Source organism: Pleurodeles waltl, chromosome 12, assembly GCF_031143425.1.
Source record: "Pleurodeles waltl isolate 20211129_DDA chromosome 12, aPleWal1.hap1.20221129, whole genome shotgun sequence".
In the NCBI taxonomy this organism is placed as follows: Eukaryota; Metazoa; Chordata; class Amphibia; order Caudata; family Salamandridae; genus Pleurodeles; species Pleurodeles waltl.
In genome coordinates this window covers 380,162,137-380,184,649 of record NC_090451.1, presented here as the reverse complement: position 1 = coordinate 380,184,649, position 22,513 = coordinate 380,162,137, and positions in this window count along the sequence as shown.

Here is a 22,513-nt window from a genome sequence, read left to right as displayed (position 1 = left end):
GATTGGAGCTGAATGTAAATAAAACCAAACTAATGGTGTTTAGCCAAGGTTCTAGTAGAAGATGTATTATTAATCTAGATGGGACTCCATTAAATCGGGTCAGTTCAAAAGACTATCTAGGTGTGAGGATATCAAGTAATTTGCATTGGGAAGATCCGATTATTAAAAGTGTGGGGCTTCTCCAGAATAGAGCAGCCGCTATCCCACGCTTCTATAGAAGTTCTGCATCTAAAGCTGTATCTCCAACTATTAAAATTTATTTGGCAAAAGCTGAGGGAGCGGCTGCCTATGGTGCTGAAATATGAGTTTTTCTGATTGTAAAAGCCTATCTGTGGGAGAAAATAACTTTGCTAGGGCTGTAATAGCATGCCCATGCGGTACACCTTTAATTCCAATGTTTTTGGATCTTGGGTTCAATTGTATAATGGATACGATAGTTCTAAGACCAATACTCTACTGGATGTGGATATGGACTGTCTCTGTACTAGTTGTATGTAGAGATTCTCTTCTTGATCTTTTAAAAAGATCAAATGCGACTTCCATCCTATGGGTTAAACACATGTCAAAATGGTTTAATATTTTGGGATTGGCAAGCTTCTGGGAATCCCATGGTCGTTTGACTGATTCATTTATTTTTGGCTTCAAGTGTTTTCCTCAGTATGACCCATATTTAGATTTTATACCTGATTTACTGGGGAAGGGGCTGTATGCTCGGTTCCACTTTGGGAGTCTACCGTTGTTGTCTTTATCAAGAAGTTGGGGGTCTATTCCACTATCTGATCTATGTCCAGCTTGTTATGGGCGCCCAAAAACGGTGGAGCACTTCATGTTTTTTTGTCCTGCCTATTCTATTCTACGATCAAAATGGACCTGTACAATTTGTTGAGACTTGGGCTTGAATCAGTGCTGTAAAGCGATGAGGATTGTAAAGAGTGACACTTCTACATTTTTAATTCTTGCAGTTAGCAAGTTCCTTGTGGCTGCATGGCATAAACAAAGTCGCTTTTTAAATAATCTTTTATGAACGAATATTTAAGATATGTAAATATTTTAATTTCTGGGAGACTTAAGAATGTATTTATGTTTTTTTCTTTTTTCTTATATATTTCTCTTTTTTTCTGATGATAATGCTTTGATGGTTATGTTGACCGAATAAAGCTTGTGTTGAATTTAATTGAATTTAACCTATTTACCCCTTTTTAATCAGAATCTTCCACTCAAACAGTTTATGAGGCTAACTTTAATGTTAGTCTATGAAAGGAGCAGGCCTCACAGCAGTGGAAAATGAATTTAGGAATTTTCCACTACCAGGACATAGCAAACACACAGATATATGTCCTGCCTTTTAACCACACAGCAACCTGCCCTCTGGGTTACGTAGGGCCTACCTTAAGGGTGACTTATATTTAGAAAGAAGGGAGTTTAAGGCTTGGCAAGTGCTTTTAAATGCCAAGTCAATGGGGCAGTGAAACTGCACACACAAGCCTTGCAATGGCAGGCCTGAAATGTGGTTAAGGGGCTACTTATGTGGGTGGCACAATCAGTGCGGCAGGCCCACTAGTAGCATTCAAACTATAGGCCCTGGGCACATGTAGTGCACTTTACTAGGGATTTACCAGTGGATCAAATATGCCAATTGGGTATAAACCAATGTTACCATGATTTAAGGGAGAGGGCATATGCATTTTAGCACTGCTTAGCAGTCCTAAAACCAGCAAAAGCAGTGTCAAAAAGTGGAGGGAGTCAGGCAAAAAGTGACCACCCTTAGGCTGTCAGGTTTAACACAAAACTAAAATGCAAAATCGACATGGCATCCTACCTGTGTGTCCTGTCCACTACACACTGCTTGCAATATAGGTTAGCCACCCGTCTGGCAGTCCTTCCAGCCCTAAGGCAGGATGCACTATACTGTATTTGAGGGTGCAGATGCATGAGCAATGCCATTTTAAATGCATGTGCTGGACACTGGTCAGTACGAGTTTCACAGCAACATGATGGTTACTCTGAACCCTCGGTTGTTTGATATTAAACAACTCAGAATGATAAATCCAAACTGGTACCAATGTTGGGTTTATTATGAAAATAGTACCCACGGGTCACCTTAGAAGTGTCCTGTACAAAACCTAACCACCTTGGCATGGTTGCTGGCGGGTCAAATCCAACCTGCCATCTCCAGACTCAAGTCTGCAACCCTGGGGTGAGGGCGTCTGCCCTCTGGAATTATGAACAAAGCCTTCCTGGGTGGAGGTGTCAACTCTCCCTCCCACAGGAATTTGCACCTCCCTGCCAGCTAACTTTAAAGTGCTTACAACCATGAAAACTGGACCCCCTCAGGCCAGCGCTAGTAGCAGATGGCTACCCGGTTGCAAACCCTCACTTTTGGTGGGAGCACCAGCGGGAAAACTAAACAAAGGACATAAGCAGTGTCCCCACCTACCATGCACCACCCCCTAGGTGTTGCATGTGAGGTGACCTCTCCATTTTATTTTCCGCCATCTTGGATGGAAGGAAAATAGCCAATCAGGGTAACCCTACGATAAATGGCCCATTGGCCACTACCAGCTTTCTCCTAAAATACCCATTAAACACAGTATTTAGTGGGCATCCCTAGACCAAGAACTCTGATTCCAATGACAGAAGAAGACCAGCAGCAAGAATTTCCAAGGCACGAGAACTGTGGACCTGCCTTCTGCACCCAGGACCTGACAATCACCACTGAGAAGCCGCTGGACAACTGAACAACTGGAAAAACTCTGAAGAACCTCAGAGGACCTCCACGCTTCGCAAATTGCCAGAAAACTCCCCCCAGAGTGGAGGTACTGCTCTAAATCCACAAGGAACCAACAAGCCAGTGAGGTCCTTTTCACTGACTAGATGCTATCTCTGGCACCAGATATTGCAGCCACACCAAAGACCATGAGGACAAACCCTGCCAGTGTGCTCGGTTTGGTTGCACTGCACCCTCCACCCACTGAACCACATCAACAGCCTCTGTATTGGTCACCTAACGTCGGACTTCAAGAAAACAATGCACCCGGGACTGTAAAAGGACCAGGAGGAAGCCCCAGTCAAGGGACTTTAGAAACAACCCAGACCTCCCACCAGATTACCCCCATTGTCCTGAAAACGACCCTTAAACCGACTTACCTCCTGTTTCTGAGGGTATCCTTGCGCACCGTTCTTGTATTACCAACTCACTCTTCAACCGCCACCCCTATGGCTTGCTTCAAAGAACCAGCTGTGTGCTAAGAGCCCCCATCCCTTGCGAACTCGACACTCCAAGGGGACCCCGGGATCCATCTTTAAAATCGACTGTGCAGACCTTTTCCAAGAGGCTCCCCTGCGGTGGCCAATCACCTGCGCCAGAGACCTTTTCCCACTGCTCCCACTGGAACCAGAAACCACCTGAACTTCTGCAGATGACCCAAAGTGGCCATCGAAAACCTCATCCAACCTGCAAAAGGAGAACTTGGGAACTACGCTGCCTGATTTTTTAAGTATTTCTAAAGGTGATCCCTTATTGATTTCTATGGTGCATAATTAAGCACAAAAAGACTAGTTCTATTGAACTTCAAAAATACAGTATATGTCAAAAAGTACATAACCAATTTTGATGATCTTGGTCTTAAAAGTATTTTTATAAAATGGTCTCAAGTTATTCCTTGGAGTGTGTGAGTTCCAGGATTGATGCTTTGAGTACAACAAATGCTTTGCACTTCTCCAAGATTTGCCTGACTGCCAGACCAAGCTACCATAGAAATGAGAGCATTAGGTGGTCTAATTATTACATCTGTTAAATAAAGTGTGGTTGCCTGGACCCTCTGCACAGTGTGCCTAGCTTTGCACACTACATGAAGGGCCAGCCTCCTACAGTTGGTCCAACCTGGATGGGGGAGCCTAACACCACATCACTGTTGGTCACTAGTTTGGTTGTTGGGCTGTTTTTTTTAGTTTTCCAGTCTCTTGGAACAAGGGTGCAGGGCATGGGTGCTTATCATTTCTACCTGCCACCAAAACCACCATAGAGGCACACCAGACGAGACCTCATATCCACCCTCCAACCATTGTGGTTTCTCTGGTATCTCAAGGATAGGTATCCCCAGGTGAGCCTCTCCAATCAAACTATTGCCACCTCCCATTCCACCTCAGGTCAGCCCTCAACCTCGTATAAAATAGCTTGCTGAGCGAGGTGGCAAAACATGCATATTCTGTTGGATTGTGGAAGGTGTTCCCTCTAGGAGGGGAGCTTCTATGCCCAGCAAGATTCCATGAAATGTGGTGTCATCGAAATGAAGGCATCTGTGTGATTCATGACCACCTGCCTGGGGTCCCTGAAAGACAGGCTGAACAAGTTGCACCCATGTGGTGGAGAGCCACAACCACCTCCTGCAGTACTAGAATCGGCTTTTTCAGGATATGCTGGAGTTGTATAGGAAACATCCCTGCATTTTGGGGGGGGGGCATCAGGTATCTTAATGAGGTCCTTCATGTCATTTGAGTTCTGCACCATAGGCCATTAGTCACTCCTGTAGGAATTGGTAATACCACTAGTACATCTGCTGGATGACATCCAACAACAGGGTCTCTAGCCCAGTCCATCCACCTGCTCCCAAAGCAGAATGTGATTCAGATCATACTCTAGGTCTTGTATTGCTTAGCCCGGGATATGGATGCCCCCCACGTGTATGTGGACTTCAACCCTGCGTACTTGAATACCTGTCACAAGGCGCTCACAATCAATATTTTTTCTCTCCCTTTTTCATTTTCTATCCCACACACGCACACACACACTCACACACATATGCACACACAAACACTACACTATTCATTCTTATTTGTGCACACTTCAACAACATATACACCATGCCCTGTACAAATGTGTATCACATCCCTCATTTCTTGTGCAGTGACTACTTGGAACCATGTGACCATGTGTAGCATGTGGTATAATTGTGTAAAATGTACCATCACTGGCAAACAATGAACAAAAAACTATGGCATTCAACAGACAATCTCTTGTTTAAAGCAGACAAGGAACACCAAAACAAAAACTCTAGTTGAAATAAAAAGTTGCCTAAAAAAAAGTGTGGTCTATGGAAAGAGATTTGTGCATGGAAGATGGGATGTGGTTATGGAGATGCAGGGTCTGCATAAAAACCATGGATCATAAAGGAAAACTAAAAAGAAAATACAGCCTGAGCCCCAGAATTGATCATTCGCAGACTTTAAATGTGCCAAATTAAAAACATAATGGTCCACAACTTAAAGTCCCAGTTGGAATGTCCAAATCAAAAGCCCTGGTCCAATGTCAAAAATATTCCTTAATGAACACAAACATAAATCAGAGGTGAGATAAAACCATTCCCCAACCCATTCATGTTCTTCTCCAGTCTATTCTTAGTTGGAAGTATACGTTATGAGCTATCCTGCTCTGTGTGTGCCAGATAGGATGGTGAACTGAGACACCTCCATGGGTGGGACCCTAATGTCACACAGTGTAGTAATAGAAACCTCTTGAGAAACACAGAAAGTTGCATGGTCAAGTGTGGTAGAATGTGTAGAACTAATAAATGAAACTGGTGGGAGGTATGAAGAGAGTCTAGGAGATGACAGAAAGGCAGTCTAATTGAATAGGAGGCAAGTCACTTCTCCCTGGTGCGCAACTTGCACATCCTCCAGGGCCATAAACTCAATCTTCATTGATGCAAAGCCCTTCCACATGGCATGCGGGTAGGCATACTGCCCAGTCACAACCTACATCAACACCTCCTGGACAGGTAATAGGGACACAATAGTTAGGGATAGGGAAGAGGAATTAAAGAGGGTTTCGTTGGGTCTGACACTGAATAGATCCTCAGTGGCTGGTCACATTATGGGAAGAGATTGCTTGCATGGGTAGGGTACAGATACCAGATGTGGGCTCAGTCTTAAATATGGTTAGTCTAAGAACACAACCTCTCCCTCTTGTGTCTCTGCCTCCTGAGGACATTTGACAGTTATGTGAATCTCTGGCGGGTAGTGACTGTTCTTCAGAGGAGGCATTCTTCATCCTCCTCATACATGTCCATAGTGGGGTGCTGGTACCTGCCCTGCAGTTGAGGTTGTTGTATCCCACCCTGCGTCCTGCTGTCTTTCAGCTGTCTTTGTCTTGTCCACTGTGGAGAGGGAAAGGGACACAGAGAAGGATCCACCAGTCAAGTTGTGTGTGTCATTATCTGATTTAAATTAAACAGTGGCAATGGATGAAGGGATTTTCACTTTAGAACATAGCAGTAAAACATGAGTATCAGTTGACATTGCATAAACGGATATGAAGCATGGCCCGTTGTCACAAAGTTAACAGCCTTGCCTACCCAGGACATGTATCTGACTTCAAGAGCATGAGGTTAGGTACACCTTCAAGTGTACATTGTATGATGTCTTTACTTACACAAGCCTTTTGTGAGTGCCATTTTCACTTGACCTAATGTAATTATGTCAATGTAAATGAAAGTGCCATACCTCAGATTGTGTCACATGAGCACAGGGTGTCATGGATATGACACAGAATTTCATACATGACATGGAATTGTTATATTTGGCTCTGAAAGCAAATGCACTCACCACCATGCTGCTGTGCATGATCCTCCTGCAGCGCTGGGAGGTCCAGAGAGGCTTTCACCAGGGCCTTCCTATGCAGTGGGGTGAACCAGGAAGAATGTTTGGCTCTGCTCTGAGTGGCTTTCTCCAGGATATACAAGACCTTTGCCTTAGACCAGCGCTGGAGCTCCCCCACCTCCCATTGCTTACGAGCATCTCTGGCTTCGTGTGACAATGCCCACTGCTATGCCTGTCAGGGTGATATATTGCCAGATGACAAATTATGCACTCTGGCTCAGCTATGTTTCCATGGCTAAAGGGACGATCTGTCCAAAAATATTCATTTCCTCCTAGTCAAAATCCTTTCCTTAACCATTTTTGGCCAATGCACAACGGAACGTCATTATGATGGAGACATATGCTATTCCGTATGGATGGCTCAAGAATAGCTGTTCAACTCCGAGAAGGCATGGATGGTTCATTGTTTTGCATGCACTTCATTTTTATACACAGAAATAGTGACAGTCAAGAGGGCGAGAAAGCCAGCAGCTCTCAATGCATCATTATAATACTTAACCTCGGCTGAAACAGCCACAAAAGCATTACAAACAGAGAATTAAAAAGACTAACTAAAAAATAGTGAAATAAAGATAAATAAATAATGAGACAAAATGATCTCTTGTCCTTCTTGTGATAAAAAAAACCCAACAACAAGGTAAAACCTGCATTGGGATCTAAACCAAAAACAACAGCAAAGCACACTTAATTGAGAGTACTCACTATTTGACAATACATTATTATTTGCCCCCAGTACATGTAGGCCATCCCCTTATTTAGGATTCAACTTTTAAGGCTCACTAGGTGGACGGCAACCTTATTCTGGTCTTCCATGCCCGTAACACAAATTTAGAAACAGCTAGGACAAAACACTCCCTCGTGTGAGTTTTCAAAATTCGCATTGCTTCCCAATTATACCTCACAACCTCCATCATACATAATGCTATGATCCACTTCTTTCTGGGCTGCGCGTACAATGGACAGAAGAGCAAAAAAGTGCTCTTCCGTTTCGTTGTACAGCCCTTAATGGCAATACAGTGAAATTGCACATATTAATATTTAGCTTGGAATGGGGAGATCCTGTCCTTAAATGATTCAAAACATGGGTTGCATTTATTAAACAGGAACTGCTCTGTCAATGTCCCTAATGGTTGTTGACACCAGCTACGAGACATGATATTCTCCCAGTATAGTTGTTTCAATTTACTAATGGAAGCCTTGACCATGCCAGCAAGAGAACCTCACAAATTACCAATTTTAATCATATTACAGGTGTTCTTGATCTGCTTTCGCCAGGGAGTAGAAAGTTGTTTGTCGAAGATCTAGTAAGGATTCCTTATAGATTGTTAAGTGTGGGTAGTCCCGAGCTGCGCCCAGTAAAGTAGTGGCTTAAGAAAAGCCACCTGATGGAGGCTATTTAATGGAAGATCGAATCTCAGTGGTATGATTGGGGTGCTAGCTAGTAGATGGAAAAGGGTCCTTAACCCCTTCACTGGCAGGAATTTTCCCCCTAAAGTGCCAGGCCTTTTTTTGGCTATTTGGAGCAGTTCGCGCTTAGGCCCTCATAACTTTTTGTGCACATAAGCTACCCACGCCAAAGTTGCGTCATTTTTTCTCAACATCCTAGGGACTCTAGAGGTACCCAGACGTTGTGGGTTCCCCTGGAGGAGGCCAAAAAAATAGCCAAAATACAGTGATTTTTGTTTAATGGTGATAAAGGACTACAGAAGAAAGCTTGTGTTTTTTCCCTGACAATGGCCTCAACAAAGCGTTTGGTGGTGCTAAAATCAGCATCTTCCCAGCTTTCAGAAACAGGCAGACTAAAATCAGAAAACCACATTTTTTAACACAATTTTGGCATTTTGCTTTTGTGCTTTTAGCCTCCTTCCAGTTAGTGACAGAAATGGGTATGAACACAATGTTGGATCCCAGACAACTAAACATTTCCAAAAAGTAGACAAAAGTTTGAATTCAGCAAGGGGTGATTTGTGTAGATCCTACAAGGGGTTCCTACAGAAAATAACAGCTGAAATTCAAAAATATTGGAATTGAGCTGAAGAAAACAGCCATTTTCTCCACATTTTACTGTGTAACTTTTTCCTGCAATGTCAGATTTGTGAAAGCAATACACCGTTATGTCTGCTGGACTCCTCTGGTTATGAGGAAACATAGGGCTTTAAGGTTCATCAAGAACCCTAGCTACCCAGAGCCAATAAATGAGCAGCACCATGTAATTAGTTGTCATTATATACTGGGTATACAGCAGTTCATTTGCTGAAATATAAAGAGTGAAAAAATAGGTATCAGGAAACCATTGCATATCCAAAATGGGCACAAAATAAGGTGCTGTGAAGCAGTGGTTATTTGCACATGTCTGAATTCCGTGGGGCCCATACTAGCATGTGAATTACAGGGCATTTCTCAAATAGACGTCTTTTTTACACACTGTCTTACATTTGGAAGGAAAAATGTAGAGAAAGACAAGGGGCAATAAACTTGTTTTGCTATTCTGTGTTCCCCCAAGTCTCCCGATAAAAATGGTACCTCACTTGCTTGGGTAGGCCTAATGCCCGCAACAGGAAACGCAACATAGACACATCACATTTTTACATTGAAAACTGATGTGTTTTTTGGAAAGTGCCTAGCTGTGGATTTTGATCTCTCGTTCAGCCGGCACCTATGAAAACCTACCAAACCTCTGCATTTTTTAAAACTAGACACCTAGTAGAATCCAGGATGGGGTGACTTGTGGGGGTCTCACCAGGGTCTGTTACCCAGAATCCTTTGCAAACCTCAAAAGTTGGCCAAAACAACACTTTTTCCTCACATTTCAGTGACAGAAAGTTCTGGAATCTGAGAGGACCCACACATTTCCTTCACCCAGCGTTCCCACAAGCCTCCCAATGAAAATGGTACCTTACTTGTTTGGGTAGGCCTAGAGGCCATGACAGGAAATTCCCCAAACACAATGTGGACACATCACATTTTCCCAAAGAGAACAGAGCTGTTTTTTCCAGAGTGCCTAGCTGTGGATTTTGGCCTCTAGCTCAGCCAGCACCTAGGGAAACCCACCAAACCTGTGCATTTCTGAAAACTAAACACCTAGGGGAATCCAAGATGGGGTGACTTGTGGGGCTCTCACAAGGTTATATTACCAGAATCCTTTGCAAACTTCAAAATTTGGCCAAAAAATGATTTTTCTTCACATTTTGGTGACAGAAAGTTCTGGAATCTGAGAGGAGCCACAAATTTCCTTTCACCCAGCATTTCCCCAAGTCTCCCAATAAAAACAGTAACTCACTTGTGTGGGTAGGTCTAGTGCCCGCGAAAGGATATGCCCCAAACGCTCTCTGGACACATCAAAATTATGAAATTCAAAACTACCTGTTTTTTGCGGGGGCACCTGCGTTTTTGGTCCTGGGCTCAGTAGCCATATATGGAAACCTACCAAACCCAAACATTTCTGTAAATTAGATACCCAAAGGGGTCCAGGGAGGTGTGACTTGCATGGATCCCTCAGTGTATTCTTACACAGAATCCTCAGCAAAGCTCAAATTTAGCAAAACAATCACCTTTTTCCCATATTTCTGTTTAGAATCACTGCACCGGGACAAATTTTCTACCACTCAACATTCCCCTCAGTCTCTAGGTAAAAATGATACCTCACTTGTGTGCGTGGGCCAAGTGCCTGTGAGAGGGTTGAGCCAAAAACATGTCCAAATTGAGGGGGAACCAAAGCGGATCTAAAAGGGCAGTTTGAAAACAAATATTTTTAGGCTGACAAGTGGGGCAGAATCTTTATCGGTATAGATGTGACAATGCTGCGTGGTAGGAATTTTGTGGATATCTGCAGATTCTGGAAGGTTCCATCGCAAAAATGTGAGATTTCCAGCAAAATTGGAGGTTTGCAGGGCATTGTGGGTAAGAAAATGGTGCAAGGTGCATGTGAAGCACACCACCCTAAACTCACCCAGATGTTTAGTTTCCAGATGTGTCTAGGTCTTTTGGATTTTTCTACATGGCAGCATCCCAAAGTCTAAAAAGTGCAGCCCTTACCATTCCAAGTGGGACGATTTTGAGAGTTATCCAAGCTCTCATGGCCCAAATGTAAAACCAAAACCCAAAATAATCAAATGTCCTTTTGCTTGCCGTGGGATAACATGTTTTAGTGTGCAGGGGAGAGCTGAAAGACTGTTACCCCCTTCAGTTGGGGTGGGGGCATAACCATGCCCATACTGGTTGGTAGCCACCAGCCAACAATTATTTTATATTTTAATTCCCTGGTGTCTAGTAGGCTTTCTGCTCCCGCCTGGTGAGAGGATCAGAACAACTTTGTCCCAATTTATTTGGGGTGGGGGTATGGCCATACCCCCACCCTATTTTTTTTTTCTTATCTTCCCTGGTGTCTGGTGGGGGTTTTGCCAACCTGGGAGGCAAATGAGCATTACAAAAATAGGCAGATCTGCCCCCAGGGGACACAGAAATGGCTTAAAAGAAATTTGCCCCACCAGGGAAGCGACCCTTGCCTAAGGGGTTGCTCCCCTTATCAATGTAAACAAATAAAATAAAATCCCTGGAGTCTAGTGGCTTCTGTCTCCACAGAGTCAGATCGACCTAATCAATATGGTTCAATCTGCCCCCAGGGGGGGCAGAATAGGCCTAATAAAATTATTGCCCCCTGGGGAGCGACCCTTGCCTAAAAAAAGAAACCCGTCGGCAGATCATCCTAATCAGTATAGGCCGATGTGCCCCCAGTGGGTGAAGAAAAGGCCTAATAATGAAATGCCCCCCAGGGGCGTGCCCCTCGCCCAAGGGGTCGCTCCCCTTCATATGTAAATAAAAAAATAACAAACTCCCTGGTGTCCAGTGGGCATTTCTGCTGCCCGATCGCATCGCGATCGGGCAGCAGAAATGCTCAGAACGACATCAAAAGAAATGTAAAGCCTTTTGTTTATTTTGATTTCTCTGCCTTTCCCCTCCTCCCTAGCGGAAGAGAAATGCTTAGACAGATAAAGCAGTAGTAGGAGGGGATACCTTTCCTCATCAACTGGACAGTGACAGTTGTCCCGCCCTGGAAATTACATCACTTCCGTTACTAGGACTTCCGGTGCCCCAGAGAGCCCCCCCCAGAACTGACGTAGGTGTAGAGGTGTCACGTGGTTTGTGACCTCATGGTGTCACGTGTTAGCCATGTGCCAGGCTCCTAGCCCCTGGGTTTTGGTCTATGGGCTGTGTAAAATGAAGGCCTTGTTGTTGTGCAACCAGTTTCAGAGCCTAAGAGGACAGGTCTGGACATGTCAGACATTCAGGACCAAGTGGAAGCTTGGGGGTCTCCTCACAGCCCAGTGAAGTGGGCGGGCAGGCCAGACCTTCTCACTGTTGGCTAATCAAAAAAGAGGGGATGGTCGAATGGTGCTTTTGTTAGAGCCAGCCTATCAATTTAGAATGGCATATCTAAAACACATTGTAGTCCCAAGTGTTCCCAGGACAGGCCTCAAAGGGTGACAGTCATTGCAAATCTAAAACAGATGTTTGCCCCCAGGATTTCCCAGGGACACAGTACAGGGTACATTATAAACTGACAATGCAATTAAAAGTTTGAAACAAAACAATGGACCAGCATTGCAAACCTAAAACAGATGTAGCCCTAAGTGTTCCCAGGACAAGCTTCAAAGGGTGACAGGCACGTCAAATCTAAAACAGATGTATGCCCACAGGACTTCCCAGGACTGGTCTCAGAGGATGACAGGCATTGCAAATCTAAAACAGATGTATGTCCCCAGGATTTCATAGGGACACGGTAGAGGGTAAATTATAAACTGACCATGCAATTAAAAGTTTGAAACAAAACAGTGGACCAGTAATGCAAACCTAAAACAGGTGTATGCCCCCCCAATTACTTTACAGGACAGGCCTCAAAGGATGGCAGGCATTGCAAATCTAAAACAGATGTATGTCCCCCAAGGACTGGCCTCAAAGGCTGACAGACATTGCAAATCTCAAACAGATGTATACCCCCCAGGACTTTTCCAGGACAGGCATCAAAGGGGTTAAGTAGAGGTCAAATTATAAAATGACTGTACAATTAAAAGTTTGAAACAAGCAGAGGATAGCCAGTGCCCACCAAAAACAGATGTCTATTTCCAGGCCACACCCACCACAGAGCCTAGGCATAATTAGCACAATGAGTCTTGAATAAAAGGCCCCACATTCACTACATACTTGAAGTTTGCGGAGAGCAGATACCATCAGGACCTCAAGGCTGAAAACATGAAGGGCAGAGCACAGACTGGTGTTGCTAAACCTCTTCTACTTAAGGTCTGTAACAATGTGATGTTTGTATATGTTCGACTGTAGTTTAACATTGACATTAGTCCCAACCTGTCTAACTATACATAGCAGAGTAAAATGCACATGTTTTCAAAATGATATTAATGTATGTTGGAGGAGGCTGGCGGCAAGCTGTGGGGTACAATGTTTATTTTGTGCATATTGTTTCTGGTGTTGAGCATTTACATGTATTTTTGATGGTCTGCATTTTATTTCAGGCTGTAGTGGGCATGCTTAATTTGTACTTGAAGGTTCAGGGGCAGTGTTTTTGTATGTAATTTAGAGGGTCTGCACTTATTTTGTAGGGTGTAAGCAATGTTCAATTTCTGCATGATGGTTCTGATGTTGAGCATTTACACATATTTTTGAGGGTCTGCACTTATTTTATTGGGTGTTGGCAATGCTTAATTTGTACTTGCAGGTTCTGGGGCTGTGTATTTGCATGTATTTTTGAGGGTCTGCACTTATTTTGGGGGTGGAGGCCATGCTTAATTTGTACTTGTAGGTTTTGGGGCTGTGTATTTGCATGTATTTTTCAGGGTCTGCACTTATTTTGTGGGGTGGAGGCCATGCTTAATTTGTACTTGAAGATTCTGGGGATGTGTTTTTGTGTGTATTTCAGAGGGTCTGCAGCTATTTTGTAGGGTGTAGGCAATGTTTTAATTTGTGCATGATGGTTCTGGCATTGAGCATTTACACATTTTGAGGGTCTGCACTGATTTGTGGGGTGCAGAGCAATGCTTAATTTGTCCTTGCAGGTTCTGGGGCTGTGTATATGCATGTGTTTTTGAGGGTCTGCACTTACATTGTGGGGGGGAGGCCAGGCTTAATTTGTACATGCTGGTTCTAGCGCTGTGCATTTGTTTGTATTTTTGTGGATCTGCACTTATTTTAGGGGTGATGCCCTGATCTGCTTTGCTGATAACGGGGTCTCTGAGGCGCCCAGCGCTCGGAGACCTCCATTAAGTAAATAACGGAGGTCTCCGAGTATAGCGGCGCCTCGAGAACTCCATTATCAACTTATCAGATCTGTTCTCAGAGGCCTCGCGGCCTCTGAGAAAAGCTTTGTTAAGTTGATTACGGCGGTCTCCAGGTGCCCAGCGCTCGGAGACCTCTTGGTATTTATGGTGCAACTCTGCCTCTCAGAGCAAGTCGGAAGGTTTAATAACAGAGAATGCCGAGCGTGTTGCAGCTCGGTATTCTATCTTCTTAAACTTTGCGACTGTCTCTCAGAGGCCGCGTGGTGTCCCCCGCGGCCTTTGAGGGCCGGCCTTGTGCCACCAGATGGTGGCTGAAAAACAAAAAAGAAATGATTGGCATGAGGTGGGGGCCTGAGGGCCCGTGCCTCAAGCGCTTGGGCCCTCGGGCCCTTACAGTTTAAAAAAATAAGTTTTGGCCTTTGAGGTGCCCCTAGGGGCCCACAGGGCAGAATATTTAAATAAATAAATGAAAAATAAGTTGTGTGTGACCCTGGGGGGCCAGAGCAAGAGGCTCAGTGGCCTCCAGGGGCCCACAAGGCAGATTTTTTTAAACAAATAAATAAAAAAAATAAAAAAATAAAAAAATAAATAAAAACAATAGAAATAAAAAAAGTAAAAAATAAAAAATAACATACTAAAACTGCAATTACTGTGGAGGTATTAAGCGGTAGGCTCAGGCCCCAAAGCCCCCAGCCAGTCACCTTAGTTCAGGGGGCCCGGTGTCCAAAGCTAGTGCAGATAAAAACACTGGTCCCCACACATGCTGCTACCTCAGACGTCCATTTTAAAAAAAAGGATGTGTCTGGGTTGTTGGAGCTGGCACAGCATGTCTGCTCCACCCTGGAGGCTGGAGTTTAGATTGAGCTCCGTCCCCCCACATGGTTCAGAGCCTTGTTGAGCTAAGACAAAAATACGGCTTGGATCCCAGGGTCCGGCTTCCAGTCTATTGTATATGTATAAATTCTAGGAACTGTAATGTTTTTAAATAGTGCTGTGTTATATATTTTTATAACAGGTGTAATTATATGGCGTTATAAATACCTTAGGGCGCATTGTAATATGAGTAAAATAAGGTTGTGGAGCCCTTAGAATTATATAAATAATGCCTTATAGACAGAATCCTAGAGCTTATGTTGTGCAAGAGTGCCGCCCTGTGGAATTTGTTTATTAAAGAGTGTATAGTTTTTGAGAAAAGGTCTACAAATGGCTCTGTGTATTATACTTCCAGAACATAGGGGCTCAACAAGTGGCATATTGAGTGACTTTTTGTTTTTAATTTATATATATTTTTTTCCCAACATTTTTGCATGGTTTTATGAAGGGGTTATGCATATAACATGAAATGCGTTGTGCTTGAAGTCAATTCTGTCTCTTTTGTACGTAGGACCTCCAAGAGCCTGCAGCGTCCCCAGAGGAAATGGAGACAGTGCAACAAGGTGAGCTATAGGTCACAGGCCGTTCTAAACAGAGATGTCATGATTGTTATTTTTTATTTTACCATTGTGTTTGTGTGCTTGTACAGGTTATGATGCAGAACTACAGCTTGCGGTTGACGCTCTGCAACAGATCCCCCAGGTTCAAGATGGTCCAAGTACAATGTCTCAGGATACAGCTTTTGCAGGTAAATAAAGGAGTCCTTGTGTAAACGCCTTGTAAATCTAAAAAAAACCCAGAAATGTAGCATCTTGGGAACCCTCAGAGAACTTGTATAGTCTATGTATTATATTGTAAATGTAAAAAAAAATTTTTATTCCCAGGTCCCCCTGCGGTACAAGCGACTCCAGGGGTAGCGACCCAGAATGTGGATGGGAACGTTAAAAAAAACCCGGTCCGCAAAAGGAAGTCCCCAGCGTCTAAGGACGGCCCTCCTGTTAAGAATGGTCCCTCACATCGGAAAACCCCAGGTGAGTTTTTAGAAACTGTAGAGCCAGATGAATACAATCCTTAGTGTGTCTCAAACCTCTTTCACCCCAGCTTTATAGCGGCTATAACAACCCCTAATATGTATTTTGCTATCTTTACATCCTAGAGTCATCACATAGGAGCTCTGGAGGAGGCGGCCATCAGACTAAACAGTCGATGTCATCCTATAAGGTCAACAACAGGACCATTCAAAACACCATGACGCCAACCATATTTGTGAACAGCGGAGGACCCCAGGACCTACCATGCAGCGGCTCTACAGACAGCGTTCATGACCAAGGTACAACTCTTAACTACACCACATCATCAGTCATAAAGGGTATGCCCAGTATCAGCGAACACATCCGCAACAACTATCACCGGGCAGTGGCTTGGACACTCTGATACCGTCATGCTTACAACCACAGACACACAGCAGATTGTACCATGTGAAACCTCTGGAGAGGCCCCTAAGCACTGCAGCAATCCTAAAATAAATCGGCTGTCATTAAATAATCATAAGAAGAAGTTGCAGACCCCTGAGCTACAAGCCTTGCCTTTAGACCTGTCTTTTACAAAAGTTGTTAAGGCTCAGACTACACCACCCAGCCCCCAACGTTCTAAATGTTCAACTCAGGCAGAGTCTAATATGGGAGGACCCGTCAGCGATCTACCAACAACAAGCGGTGTAACATTCCATAATAGTCTTTGGGACACAGACTTAGAAAATGAGCATCACATAGAGGATCCTTATTCCCACTATAGGACTTCTTAAGGCGCTATCTAGAACTGCAGAGACACTTCTAATGTGTCCCCCTCAAGGTTGCAATCAACAGGACCACAATCATCATCACCCATCCACAGCACTTCCTGTGCATCCGAGGCCATGAGTAATTACGATAAACATTTAACCTCCCATGTCTGATGTCACCAGTTACACCACCGGGGGCGTACGACCCCACCAGCCCTACACCAAGTGCTTGCTTGCAGTGGTCTTCGCCATCCCCCTCAATATACCCTGCCAGCAGTATAGGATGTAGCGGATCACAAAATCATAGTTTTGGAACACCATTGAGCGACGATCAGGCCTCTTAAACCCCAGGGTGTTCACATTGGAACCCTGTTTTTTTGACCCGCGCCAGTCCGTCCACTCATAAAAGGGGTCATAATGTTAACCATGGTCCTATAGCAGGGGCGGCTCAGGGAGCTGTCAATCATACATATAATGTCTCAAATAATGACCCAGAAACCGTCCCTTCAGACCATACTAGAGTCCTGGACACCTATATAAAAGAAATACACCAGTCTGTTAGACAGCTAAAATTCAGACTCCGTCTAAAGAATTTAAAACTGGGTAAGAACGGCTGCAATACAGGGGCCTCCAGAGCTACAGTGAGGGCTTTAATACAGCGGCTGGCCCAGTGTAGAAGCAAGGTGGTCCAAGCTTGCGATTCAGCAGTTGTGGACATAACTAACATACCCGCATGACTATGAATGCAGACAGACCTAGGGACTGTAAGATCCGCATTTATTAATACTGCTGTCCTTAGGTCTAAATATAAAAAGAAGACCCGGTATGTACTCAGTAAAGCTCTAAGAGTTTTACGAGCGCTCAAAACTCAAAAGCAATGTGAGCCAACCCCTAACGGTTTGAAACTCGTAAAAATAGAACCCTCAACAACTAAAACACTCCCCATAAGGCCTTAAAGTATAAAGTTAAGAGAGATTGTGGGTATGTACAGGTCCTCAGCGGGTAAAGTTCAGAGCAGGCTCAACCCAAAACATTCTAAAGGATCACCTCCCTTATTAAGTGAAATGTCAGGGTCACCACTTGGGAACACCCCAAATGTTGTTCAGATAGGCTGTGGCCGGCTGCCAAAAACCAGTTGGGTTTGTAAGAAACAGAAGTGGGCTAGTATCGCTAGAAACTGAAAGTTTTTAGTAAGGGAATTGAAGAAAGCCAGACTAAGCGTTACAAGCAGGTATAAAAACACACCAGCAGCTAACCTTAGTCAACTGCCTGGGGATGATACCCCGGGGTGCCGTCGAACCACCGACGGTTCTCATGCTGAGGCTTCAGAACCGGTGTTTTTGGGAAAGTGTAATTAGGTATAGTCGCACTGTAGAGAGGTTTAACGCTACAGAGCACTACGAGGAGTTTAGGTTTGTTAGCCTTGACCGCCTAAACTCCTCCAGTCATGGTGTTATAGCTATACACCATGCCATGCAAACGCTCATAGAACGATTGTTACACGATGTGAGGCCTAACGATTTCTTTCATATGAGTTTTCAGGGGCAGGGTCTCAATAGTCCTCTGTTCACCAGACGGCCATCTTGAAATGTGTTTGACGCTGTGACGTTTCTAGAAAACCTGTCTAAGCTTTTACAGAGCAAGGCTGAATTACTGGAGTATGGGACCTTTAGAATCATCTCCCTCGTTCTTAGGGGTCGTGAGGGCGGTGCTTACAGAACCTTTAAGAGTGTCATGTACAGTAGAATATTCTGCAAAAAATGTCGCTGGTTGCTTGACTTTAACACCGGAGCTACCAATAGGTGTCTGGCGGCAAGCATTGCGGGGTTGCTGGTGGACCAGGACACCCCAGACAACGTCATTGTGTCTATGGCGGTTGCAGCCTATGAGGCGCTTAAACTACCACCCGACAGACTGGTTGGTTTTGGGGACCTGGGCCTTTTTGTGAATGATTTTGCCATTACGGTAAAAGTTCAGGACCACAGTGGTTCTTGGAAATACTTCACGACCAATGAACCTGCCAAAAACAAGACCTGTTTATGTGCTGCATCTTGAAAACCACGTTTGTGGTATCTTGAACCTGAATGTTTTTCTAAGAGCAAAGTACGTGTGAGAACACTGCGACCACATATACAACAACCGGACCAGACAACAGTGTGAAATGCACTGTCAAATGTGTCAGAGGGACGGGTGTGTCGCCCGTGACGCTCAGAAGGTGAACTGCTCGACGTGTAAGATGTTCTGTCAGTCACACGACTGCTTGAACATACACATAAACCTTGCACAGTGCGTCCGTTAATCAGACTGTGGGGCTTGTGGTCGCTACAAGGCCGAAGACCATGATTGTAAAGGTATGCAATGTCCCAGGTGTAAAGCGTGTTTTATAGTGGGATGACGCACAAGTGTTACATGCTCGTAGGATTCCCCCAGAAAAAAACAGAAGACTATATTGTATTCGATATAGAGTGTACGCAGGAGACGGGTGTGCACCAGCCTAACTACATTTATGCCCATCATCTAACATCTGATAAAAACTGGGAGTTTGAAGGCCGTTTGTGCATAAAAGATTTGCTCTACACGTTCATGCAACTGAAATAATAAGAGTATACAATGCTAGCGCACAACTCGAAAGCATACCACTCGTTCTTTAATCTCCGCGACCTGATTCCTCAAACGTTGGCTGTGGACCTCATCACCCAGGGTTCCAATCTGATGCTGTTAAAGGTTGTGCCTTTGGAAATTAGCTAAATAAGAAGGGGTTGTGGCTGTGTAAAGATGGTGCGCACTTCCAAAGGATAAGCTGGCGTGAGATGGCAAAGCGCATATATGCTTGAGTCTCTAATGTTGCGAGGTGTGCTCAAGTGGTATATCACCCAGCCACAGGGTGCATGGACTTTTGCCTTGGGGAGGCCACAGTCGGTATGTAGAGAAAGGAAAAACCACTGCACATCATAGATAAGTTGATAAGTCAGTTTATTCTTTTGTGCAAGAGCAGAAAAGACATTCCATACCCCACTAAGACATGTGGACGTGATGTCAATAGGCCAACATATTTTTCATATTCAGGGAAAACAACAGCCGACACGTCACAAATGATTTTTTCAGGGCTCCAATTTTTTGGGAAGTATTAAATATTTAACATCAAGTTCCGTTGGATGCTGAATTTCTTCAGATAGAGCAAAGTATGATGCGTCCACAGACCATGATACGTCTGTAGGACATGTGGATAACATCTCTAGGGTCTGCTACCGGCGTCGCATGGTGCCTGAGACGGCTGTAACAATTACTTCCCTCACTTTTTTAACACTTGGGCTAATCAGAATTACAGAAGTCCTATGCCTCCGCCCGACAGTTACGGCGTTGAGTACATGATGCTGTCTGAAAAAGAGAGCTTTCTACAATGGTACAATGAAAACCGTGAATTTGGTTTCATTTTCAAACAGAGTTGAAAGCTTACTGTAAGGCAGATGTCATGATTTTGTGAAAAGTGTGCAACCTTTTCAGAGATGTGGTGTGGAGATGACAAAATGGGTTAGGATTATTAAAACCAAATCCTGCAACAGAAACAAAATAACTGAATACCTAGACACATTTAGGAGCATTACTCTGGCTTCAATGTGCATGTCTATTTAGCAGCACATGTTTTTAAACCTGAAACCATAGCTCTAATACCACCCGGCCTCTACAACGGTAAACAGAAACGTTACTCCACCCTGTCTATTCAGTGGCTCATGTACGTCTCAGAGAAAGAGAAGATCTTCATTCAACACGCTTTGCAGGGCGGCGAATAACGTCTGGGCCGCAACTACCTAGACGGGCATGCGTTAAGTAACAGGGGGCCAACCGCCTTTGAGTTCAACAGCTGTGTATATCATGGTTGCCCGTGTTGTTACAAACCCCTGCATCGTCATACTCTGGCCAAGGCGCAGTATATTGAAAATGCGGTTTCGCTTTGAGAACCCTCTGAGAGCACAAGTGGTTAGACGAGCTAGCAAAAGATGCTGAACTGGGCACTTTTATTAAGAGTCGACAGTTACCAGCACGTTTGGAACCCTGCGACGCCTTATTTGGCAGTCGTACAAATGCCATACAACTGTACTGTGTCACTGGTGAAGGTGAGAAAATACACTACTACGACTTCACCTATCCGTATACATTTGTGAACAAAGTGAAGGTGCACCCAGTGGAGCATCCTAGGATCATATATAATTCACTCTCCACAGAAGCTTTACTTCCCAGTACTTCCGTACAGCGTCAACGGCAAGCTAATGTTCCCCCTATGTCGAACATGCACAGAAAGTAAACAGACTAGTGCATGTAGACATAGTGATGAGCAAAGGCTGCTGGAGGGGACATGGTGTACCATTGAGGTACAAACGGCCCTCGAGAAAGGGTACCGCCTCAGTAAAATACTGGAGATTTGGCACTTTCCACACACCACAACCTGACTCTTTTCTGAGTACATCAACTTGTTTCTCAGAGACAAACAGGAAGCATCGAGGTATCCCGACTGGTGCATCAATTAACCCTTGAAGCATAAGTATATCTCTGATTACCATTCTCACGAGGGTATTACGTTGTGACCTGAGTTTATCAAGGTTAACCCCGCCAGATGTGAGCTGGCAAAGCTCCGTCTTAATCCTTGTGGAGAAAATTCGCACAGCATACCAATTTGACAAACACATCCATCGTCACAGACCCATAAAAGCTGTTTAAGTATCTATTTGCCCAGTCTTACGACGTGTCCAGTTGTGAATTTACAGACGATGAGACTGCTGTTCTATGATGGAAATACGGCAAAGAGTACCCCACATCTTGTAACAATATAAACATCTTCATAGCGTGCTTCACAACCGCTCACGCTCGTCTAGAGGTTTAGGGACTGTTGGATAAGCTTCAGGATCGATGTTTGTACCATGACACAGACTCCGTTATTTTTGTTAGTAAAGAGGGTGATGAAGATCTGCCGTTGGGTGATTATCTAGGGGATTTGACCAGTGAATTTGAAAAGGATGAGTAAATACTCAAATACACTTCCTCAGGGCCCAAGACCTACAGTTACAAAACCTCTAACAACAGGGTCTGCATGAATGTCAAAGGCATCACTTTAAACATTAACAATACGGTTAAAATATATTTTGACATTCTGAAGGGGCTGGTGCATGAGTACTACGCATCAAGGGATCATGAAAATAGAAGAGCAATAGTCGTAAACCACCCTAGCATAGTCAGGTCCAAAAAGAGGTGGGAAATTACAACACAACCGCTGTATAAAACACTGCTCGTAGTGTTTGATAAACGGGTCCTCGCTGAGGACTACAAAGCACTATCGTGGTGAACCCCAACCTCTGTGGACACCAGGCTGCAACACCCATTCTCCTGCATTCTAGCCAGCCCCTCAAATAGCGGTAAAAGTTATTTTATAAAGAAACTGCTAGAAAATGCTCCTAGTGTTTTATCTCAGACCTCTAACAACATTGTATGCTTTAGTCTTGCGGGCAAGATCTTTACATGGAACTATCCCTAAAGTTCCTACACATCAAATTTATAGAAGCTCAACGACAATGACTTGTTACCTAAACACCTTGTAAACACGGTCATTGTGTACGATCTCATCCATGAAGGAGGGGACCACCCTGAGATCGAGAGAGCATTTACTCAATATTCACATCATTGTAATCTGAGCATATGCGACAACTTGTTTAACAAGGGCAAAATAAGTCATTCTATAACTCTCTATGCCTCTTACTTGGTGTTATTTAAAAAAAAGCACAACAAGCTTCAGATAGCAATTATAGCTAAACAGATGTAGACTACAGACTAGGCACTGGTATTTCCCCCCCTGACTTCTGTTCTGCTTTCCTGCTCTATCTCATAACCGAGCTTACAGAACCTCTCTGGAATGCACTTCTGA